Source organism: Carassius gibelio, chromosome A7, assembly GCF_023724105.1.
Source record: "Carassius gibelio isolate Cgi1373 ecotype wild population from Czech Republic chromosome A7, carGib1.2-hapl.c, whole genome shotgun sequence".
Taxonomy (NCBI): Eukaryota; Metazoa; Chordata; class Actinopteri; order Cypriniformes; family Cyprinidae; genus Carassius; species Carassius gibelio.
Window position 1 is genome coordinate 28087357 of NC_068377.1, and position 9470 is coordinate 28096826.

A 9470-nucleotide genomic window follows, 5' to 3' on the forward strand; every position below is an offset into this window, starting at 1 on the left:
TGTATAAAAAATATGTCACCTCAAAAGTTTTGCCTTGCTGCAAAAAAACTTGTGTTGTGATGTTCCTCCACTAGAGGCCAGACAGAGACTGGAGCTGTGCAATGATCCAGCCAAAAGTTCACATTGTTCATATTGATGGTTACAAGCTTAAGTGACAAATAACCAATTTGGTGTGTATGTCATAGTGAAACTGGGTGTGCATTCTCACTTTACACCAAGGCAGTCTTCGCCACATAGCCTACACTAATATTAAATATATATTATTATAATTTTAATGTTTAAGGATAACACGACGTGTATTATTATGATATCAGTGTTCACAGATGATATAGTTCAGTGGCTTGAAATATTAGATATCTTCTATAAAAATCATGTCTTGCTTTATGTGCAGAGTTAATCTCTTTACTGATTCGGCATGTCTGATGGCCACATGCTTAAGCTGCCCCACCATTTAGTGTGCTATAGTCTCGCCGCTAAGTGGAGTGGTTAGAGAAGCCTTTCGTCTGAGGAGTAAGGAATTTATTTGCACTGACAGGAGAGGGGACTTTTTTTTTGAGCCTATAGAAAAATGACAACCAAGAGTGATGCAGCCACCCACAAACATGCAAGGCTGCTCACATGCATGTGTCTCTCATCTATGGCCTTCTAAAATGAATCTTTTATGTGGATGTCTGTGTTCTCAAAATACTCATCTCTGCTTTATCAGTCAAAATCCCTGATAAGCCCCAAGATTTGCACAGCTAGGTCAGGCCGTCCTTGTGTCTTACCCAATATCTGGGTCTGGCACAATCAAGATTAATGTTGTTTTATTGAAGAGCTTGTAAGTTTCTTTCTGTGTCCCACGTGTCCTCCAAAAGCTTCCCAAAATAGTTTGTTTCTGCAACTTTTCCTTAAGAGTGCTTGTATAAAAATTACTGAGAAGTCTCTACTCTCTATTAGTGATATCACTCACAGATATTGTCTTTGGTGAATCATAAATTGACACTGTGAGAGACCAATGTAATGTCTATCATACTAGATACTGTAAATCACTCTCTATAGAGCTCAAAGCTCAAGACGATCCAGTCAAGGGATTTGAACAGCTCCGTGTTTCTTTCACAGCTCAGTAATTTATGTTTTTGATATTCTTTAATATGGTCTGGTTTTGGCTCACCATTCTTACGACCTCATCTCTAAAGGACGATTGCTTTAGATATGAAGAGCTGTGTGTGGGATCATTACTGACATCAACACATTATTTATGGTACACTACACACATAGATATACACATAAAATTTGCAGGCAAACTTGATTGCAATTTTGGCACACTGCAGCAAGTCTTCATCAGGGATTACAGCATTGACATTAGTAAGGCACAGACAGAGCCTATATATATATATATATATATATACAGTTTATTTACAACCAAAGCTTTATCTTATAACTATATTTTGTTTGTAGGTGAAAACATTTGAGACAGGGGTGTTCAGCTTTTTTTCCCAAGGAGTCCATGGTGGATAGAGAGACATAATTAATTTAATAGAATAAATATTTACATTATGAGAATTATTGATTTACTACCATTCAAAATGTTGGGGTGAATATGACATTTTAAGAAACAGCAAGGACTCATTGAATTCACTGAATAAAATAGGCAGTAAATACAACCTAAAAATCAAATTCAAACAAATGCTGTTCTTTTAAACTTTGTATTCATCAATGACTCCTGATTTTTTTTTATCAGTTTCCACAAAAATTAGGCAGCACAACATCAACATTGTTAATAATAACAGTAATAATTAATGTTTCTTGAGCACCAAATTAACATAGAATGATTTCTGAAGGATCATTTGATAAGTGTCCAAAAAAAAAAATGGCTTCACAAGCCTAAATGATCAAACAGCAGTTGGTGAACCACAGTGATAAAAGACTGGCAACAACCAAGTATACATTTAATTAGTTCTCTTACTTTCAGTCTGTTATCTCATTTTGACTAATAGCCGATGGGAGAGATATGAATACTGGAAGACTGAAGAGGAGGATAATTGCATCCATGGTTGCCATTGCCTCCCTTTTTTATTTCATTTGCGTGTGAGGTCCCAGAGAGCGTTTAAATCTGTTGCAATGAGGAGCGGGAGAGATGGCAGCAAAAGACACAGACAAATGGTAAGCGTTTGGATTGTGAAAGGATCCAACCACATAAAAGAGCTCGATTACTGGCCGTTTTGCACAGTTGTTGAGCCCAGAAAAAAGTAAAGTAAAAGCTAGGGTGAAAAAAGCAAAGAGAAATGCAAATTCATCGAGGCCACTCCTAGAGAGTGTCTTGCAAGGCGTGACGATGGCCCACTAATCTCCAGGCAGCATAGTGATATATGGAGCTACAAACAGGCTGAATCTGAACCTGAGCCAGGAGCCCAGACGCAGAGAGTTATGATGACAATCAGCACTCCAAAAATGTTTGTTTCATGCTTCACATAGGAGACGAGAGACAAAGAATGACAGACACATCGTCTAAAGTTCTAAAATTCTTAGATTATTCATAAAATCATAAACCTGTTTTGATTGCACTGAAGATCGTTGGTGCTTATGCCAACAGGCCTACAATTGTGTCCACCTGTGATGATACTGGATTTCAGCGTGTCCTTGAAAACACTGGCCTCAAATCTGAACACAAAACAATGCACGAGCCAAACACAGATTTGCTTGAATACAATAATCACTGGAGTATATCAAACTAATATGCAGCCATGTGAGAGCTATTTTCATCTTAGCAACCTGAATGTAAACAGAGAAGCCTCTAATAAACTGCATGAGAATGTCTGGTTTCAAAGCCTGTTCCTTTCCCCCGGTATCCCCTTAAAGACAGACTTCTTGTAGTACCAGTCCCGTTACAGCAGCCTTTCATCAGTTTTCATCACTTTAAACAGAAGATGGTGCAAATCTCTCAAAAGACACCTTTATTTTAGGAAAATGTATACATGAACAGTAGGGTAAAAATGACCTTGATCTTCATTTAAAGAAAATAAATGTAAAAACCTATATATTGTATGACGACTCGAATGGTCACTGGTGCACAAGATACTGTACATCTATAAGTGCTTCTGGGACCCAACTTTCAAGGGGACCCACAAGCTTTGAGAAGCTTTAAAAACAGCCAAAACAAAATTAATTCACCCCTAAATTTCTGGAACTCTACAATTTAATTATTTTGAATTATAAATAGATTTGCAATGTACATTTGCTGTAAAGTAAACTTTTTTTCCCCTTTTTTTTCATTGTTGTGGACAGAGGTGTTAAAAAGGCTGAGCATTATATTTATGAATTTAGTAAACACTTTTATCCCAAATAAATTATTTTGCATTCAAGGTATAGGCCTACATTATATCAGCGTGTTCCTTTTGAAAATTAAACCTGTGATCTCTCTGTTACAGGTCAAGGGAAGATGATTTTGCTTAACAGTGACTAACAGAAATGTTGGAATGATGAGAATCAGATAACAGAGCACGACCTGTCGTGTTCATGACCTGGAAAACAGTAGTCACTTCCTGCATTTTAGTCAAATACATTGTCAACATTATGGCTGTGTTTGGCTTCAGATAAAGACACCCGTGTTGATATTTCTAAAGCACATTACACGAGATTGTGTAGTGCTTAGTATAGTAAAATAAACTATAGGTTAACTGGCTTAATCAATGAGCCAGATACTTTTATGTATTTGCTCTGCCAATAAAAACATTTACAACATCCAAAGTCAAAGCATGATCAGCAATTTCTAAGTGTATTTTGTTTATATTATTTTCACTCAAAATCCCCCTTTTTCTATTAAATATAAATGTAATTTTGTTTATATGATATGATTGTATCTATTATTTTATTGTTATGAGTTTCAAGATTTGTCCAGCAAGTGCATTGTCCCTTTAAGAGTATATACTTGTTCTTGTTCCTTGCAAGAACATTTCAAAGATTGATACTAACTGTTGTGTCATGCTATATGAACATAACAAATTTTTAACTAATAACCTAACATCTAAATAAAAAGAACAAATCAAGATACCTAGCTACTCATTTAATAATACAGATATGATCTCTCCCTCATTTTTTGCCCCACTCAGAAAACACTCTGTGAACACTGGCTGTCATTCAGGCAAAAGTTCAGTGGCCTGAGCTTCGGGAGATCCATTCGTTTTCACACCTCCACAGAGCTGTGACTGTCTGCTCACAGTCTGAGGAAGAGGAGGGAGTTGAATGCGTCGTCCTGGGCCAAGCTTTTCTCTTCAGATGTGGGCCGCTGAGTAATGGCCATACATCCTTCAGCACTCCTCTGCCTGCACGTTCAGACTGTATTAAAGACATGCACTGGATTTATTGGTTGAAAAACCACAGGGGCCCCACAAACACTTCAGCTGAAGCCTTGCTCCCGCTGCACTGCAGACCAGCACAGGAATTCACCAGATGCCCCTCTGATTCTGCTCTCTCTTCCTCATCCGTTCTCTCTCAGTGTCCAGCCGTGTCTCACTCTCCTCTTCCATCTTCCCTCTTAGTCTGTCCACTTCACCTCCATTGACCTGCCGTCCATCTGTGCTTGTCTCCATATCTGTGTGCATCACTGGCAGCTTAGCTTGACTGGTTTTGACTACACGTCTATATTCTCATGGGTTATCGAGTTGTTATTATTTTTATTATGTTTAGCTGTTTCTATTCTTTAATCTGCGGTTGCTTGTTTTTTCCTCATAATCCATACAAGTTATATTACCTCTAGAAGACCTCAAGAAATACTGGTGACACACTTTTCTTTGAAAAATAAAAACATACAGTCTTTAGTTGTGTCACAGTCATGGACTGCAATATAATTCTCTCTAGTTGGTTAAAAATAGTATTTAGGAGAGAGAAACAATAATTTGAGAGCATTTCATAAGAAAAATATCTTTGTAGTGAAGAATAAATCATTCAGAGTGCTTTATAATGTTATTTTATAAGAATATATAACATCATACTGTTGTTGATTATGGAAAATATTATTTTTGAGCATGACACAAGTTGCATTTGAACCCAAAACTAACTAACAGTTTTCTTTTTGAATCAAATCAGCACGTTAGAATGATTTCTGAAGGATCATTTGACACTGAAAATTGAAGCAATGGCTGCTGAAAATTCAGCTTTGCCATCAGAGTTATACATTCCAATTCAAAATATATTATTAACTATAAATTATAACAATATTTCACAATATTACTGTTTTACAGTAATAAATGCACTCTTGGTGAACATAAGAGACATCGTACTGCCTCCAAACTTTTAGTGTATGAGTTTTTTCATTCATACCTTTTACAAATGGGTGTCATAAGAATAACCAATCCAAACTCTGCACTGGCATTATTCTGCAGAGATCTATGAGTCTGTGTGTGTCCAGATGTCACTGCATCCAGCTGTTGGGGTCGTAACCACTCATAATTACAGTGAACATTCATCAGGATTCATATCCATGAACAGTTGGAAACAAGCTCATGGTCAGCTACCTTTTTTTGTTAATGTTGCACTTTTTGGTTCTTTATTTACTCGCTCTTTCTCTTTCTGTGTGAGGATGTTTACCCATATGGGAGAGAGGATCTGTATTTGGTGCCAAGATTGAAATCAAAGAGAAATATTCTTTTCCCCAGGAGGGACCAGAAAGAGAGACAGAATGGCAAACAAGACATAAAGAGAGAGAGAGTGAGAGAGAGAGAGAGAGAGAGAGAGAGAGGGAGGGAGAATGAAAGCGCTAGCTGGAGTTCTGACTAGATGAGTAGACGTCTGCTCGCCAGCTGCAACGAATGCAGATCTGCTTTTCAGCACTTCTCATAGGTCTTCCTACACCTCAACAATCTGGTCAGCTCTCTTCCCCTGGTGGCTCTGTTTGTCACCAAACTGCACTGTTTACATCACCAATTTTCCATTTGCTATTAATTGAAAGGTCTTTGCTTGCAGCCATGATTCACAACATGTGTCATGTAAACTTCAATGACACTTTATTTCCTTGTAGTGCACACATGGTGAGATAACAGCCTGGGAAAGGATAAGACATAAAGCAAAGGCATTTCACTCTAAATAGAAGCACCTATTTAATTAGAGATGACTAGATTTCTTAGTTACTGTGGAAAATGTTGCTGAAGTCACCATCACGTACTACATGAAAGTACTACAGTGCTTTAAAAGTGCTCATCTCACACATGCCCTCCATTCATCCCTGGCTTGACTGCATACTTTCCACTGGCAGTAAAAGTGGAGCAAATGACATTAAAGAAGGGAACACTTCATTGCAGAGCACATGGTGAAAACCTTGTTCTCACACTAGGGTCACATTGCTCCACCTGTACATTAAGAATATGTCACATAATACATTATGAACATCTCATGCACTGTATCATGAACTGAATAACTGGGCACTTGCTACATATCACAGAAAATATTTTTCAGAATGTATATATTTATATACATTTGTATTTATATTTCACAAATTATTTATATATATACATATATAAAATTGGAAAATTATTTTAAAAATACATATTTTTTTATAAAAGTGGTAAAAAAAGTGCATGAGTGCATGTTTTGAACTTTCTGTTCATCAATGAAGCCTATGAAAAAAAATGCTGAACAGCAGTTCTCAACATTGATGATAATAAGTGTTTCTTTAGGATCCAATTAACTATTTTTTCTGAAGTGTCATGTGACACTGAAAATTGGAACAATACCATTACAGGAATAAACTACATTTTAAAATATTCAAATAGAAATCATTTATTTTAAGTTGTAACAATATAACACAAATCGACTCTTTTACTTGATCAAATAAATGCAGCCTTGATGAGCATAATAAACTTCATACATTTCATACCAAAACATATACACACTGCTGGTCAGAAGTTTTTTCATAATTATGATTTATAATGTTTTCAAAAGTATCTTATGCACACAAATATTATATTTATTTGATTCAGGAATATTAAGCAAAAAGAGTAATGAAAACATCACTCTGTGTCTGACACATAGTAGGATTCCAGCTGTCGTCATTACTGCTACACATATTATGAATTCTGGTTTGGTGAGCTTCTGAAGAGTTGTGGAGCAGATCCATGCTGGAGATGTGAGTCACTTATGTGTGTGTGTGTGTGTGTGTGCTCACCTCATTCATGACCTCCTCTTCTTCTCTACCACAGAGGCCCACGTTCGCACACTCATTCTCTCTATCTCTCAGTTACCCCAGCTGATCTGCATCCTTTGAATTGGTCTCTCAGGACTGACCATGACAGAAAGCAGACTTCTTCTTCCATGAGGCCTTGGAGTTACAGAAGCAGTGAATCCATCTTACGCAAAGAAAATATATTTCCTAATATATCAATATATTAAACAACATAATGGTATATAAGAAATTAAACAGAATAATTTATTGTGTAAATGCAATACAATACACTGAATAATACATAAGGTATTGCCACTTTTCATATATTGAAAAATATGTGACAATATATGTACTTATATATAACAAGATGTGTGATTTTCTATTTAGTAATACACTTTATAATCTATAGATGTACATGAGATAAGATATGGTACTGCATGTTTAAAAATATATTCAGCATATATTCAGCAGTATATATACACACACATAAGGAAATGTATACTTCTTATATTTTAACAATAATTTATGAAATGCATGTTTCATACTTTAAAATAGAGCTAGTTTACAACAACAAAAGCACAACTGCTCATAATAAATAAAGGACTTTTGGGGCTGGAAAGTGCACAGCCATTGGTTTTTAAAGAAAGTAACATCGGCATTATATTTTACAGCATATTCCCATATAGTTTTGTTGTGTAAGGGAAGAGAGAGTAAGAGAAATCACTCTTGATTCATCACAGCAAACAATCCATTTAGAAGCTGCCTATCAAAATGGACACTATAAAAATTATTATTTTACATATTATTTACACAATCAGTGCTTATTTAAAGACCGGACATCTAGACATAATTAAATTCAGACATGCCAAAACACACAATTTATCTGGTTAAAACCCATACTATGCTAAAAAAACAAAACAAAAAAAATTGGCTACTAATTTAATCTTTAGAAAATCATAGCTAATCTAAATGTTAATATCATTTCAAGATAGTAGACAACATTATAAGATATATGCACACAGCACACTACAAGCTACATAGCAAAATTAGCTTTTTACATTTTAAACTAAATAAAACATGTACCATGACACTTCAAAAAACTACAAACTAATATGAACGGGAAACACGCTATTGTTCAAATGATTCAGACAGAATCAAGAATGAGTTTTGTGTATTTGTTTGACTGATTCATTGAAAACATTTCTAAAGGAAGTACAACCTTTAAATCTGGATTTTCTTGTGTAGCGTCACTAGCTGTAGCTTGGACTAAAATGCACTTGGTGCTCAGACCTGAAGTGATATTGCATCTCTGGGGGGTTATGCACTGAACAGGCCTGTTGCTGTACAGAATTCACACAAACTTGATCTCATCTCCCAGTTCGAAACTTGAGCACACCCGTCAGGCTGTTAAAACAGAGTCAAGAACAGAGGGCATTTTGGAAACTCCTGGGACACTCTCTCTTGAGCGAGGAGCTTCCCAGATGTCTGGCATCATGTGATATCATATCACTTGAGCTGTTTTTTTTCACAGTCATCTATTACTCAAGATCACAATATCCTTCAAGACTGGTTTAAAAGGAGTAATATCAGCTGTTAGCTTTTACATCCTGAGCTTGCCATTTAATCAACCCTGAGATCATGAATAATGGCTATGAATAAAGCTTGGAATTTGGTGATATTTTTGTGTAAAAATTTGCTGTTGCAAAATGAACGAACGAATGAATTCAATAAAATAAAACAAATAAATAAAATATAAATTTTATATATATATATATATATATATATATATATATATATATATATATATATATATATATATATATATATATATAAATTAATGGAAAGAGCACATTTACTCTAATAGCTGATATTGCAGCCCCAGAGGTAATGTTGAAAATGATTATATATTGCAAAAAAACATTGCATATATTTGCATATGTATTGGGGCTAATAAAAAACACTCAGAATCTCATACTGATAGTGTGAAGATCACAAATAACTAGTGATACATTCTGGATCCAACTGTAAGTTTTTTTTTTCTTGTTTAACCACTTAACTTTCATCTAAATGTCCATCAAAGTATCTTGAGTTGAGGGCTACACGCACAGAGAGTTTTTAGAAAAAAATTAATAAAACAAACATAAGGATCTATGCTTGAGAGGACAGGATAAGTCAAAATAAAAGTTGTTAACAAAGGACTTCTTTAAAGCATTCAAGAATTTCATCAAACTCTTTCCACTCTACAGAGAAACAGATGGCGTCCGCCATGTTTACTCTGAATTCAGATGAAAATCAGTTTAGATGGAAATCTAAACCCAAACTTGGAGCAGAA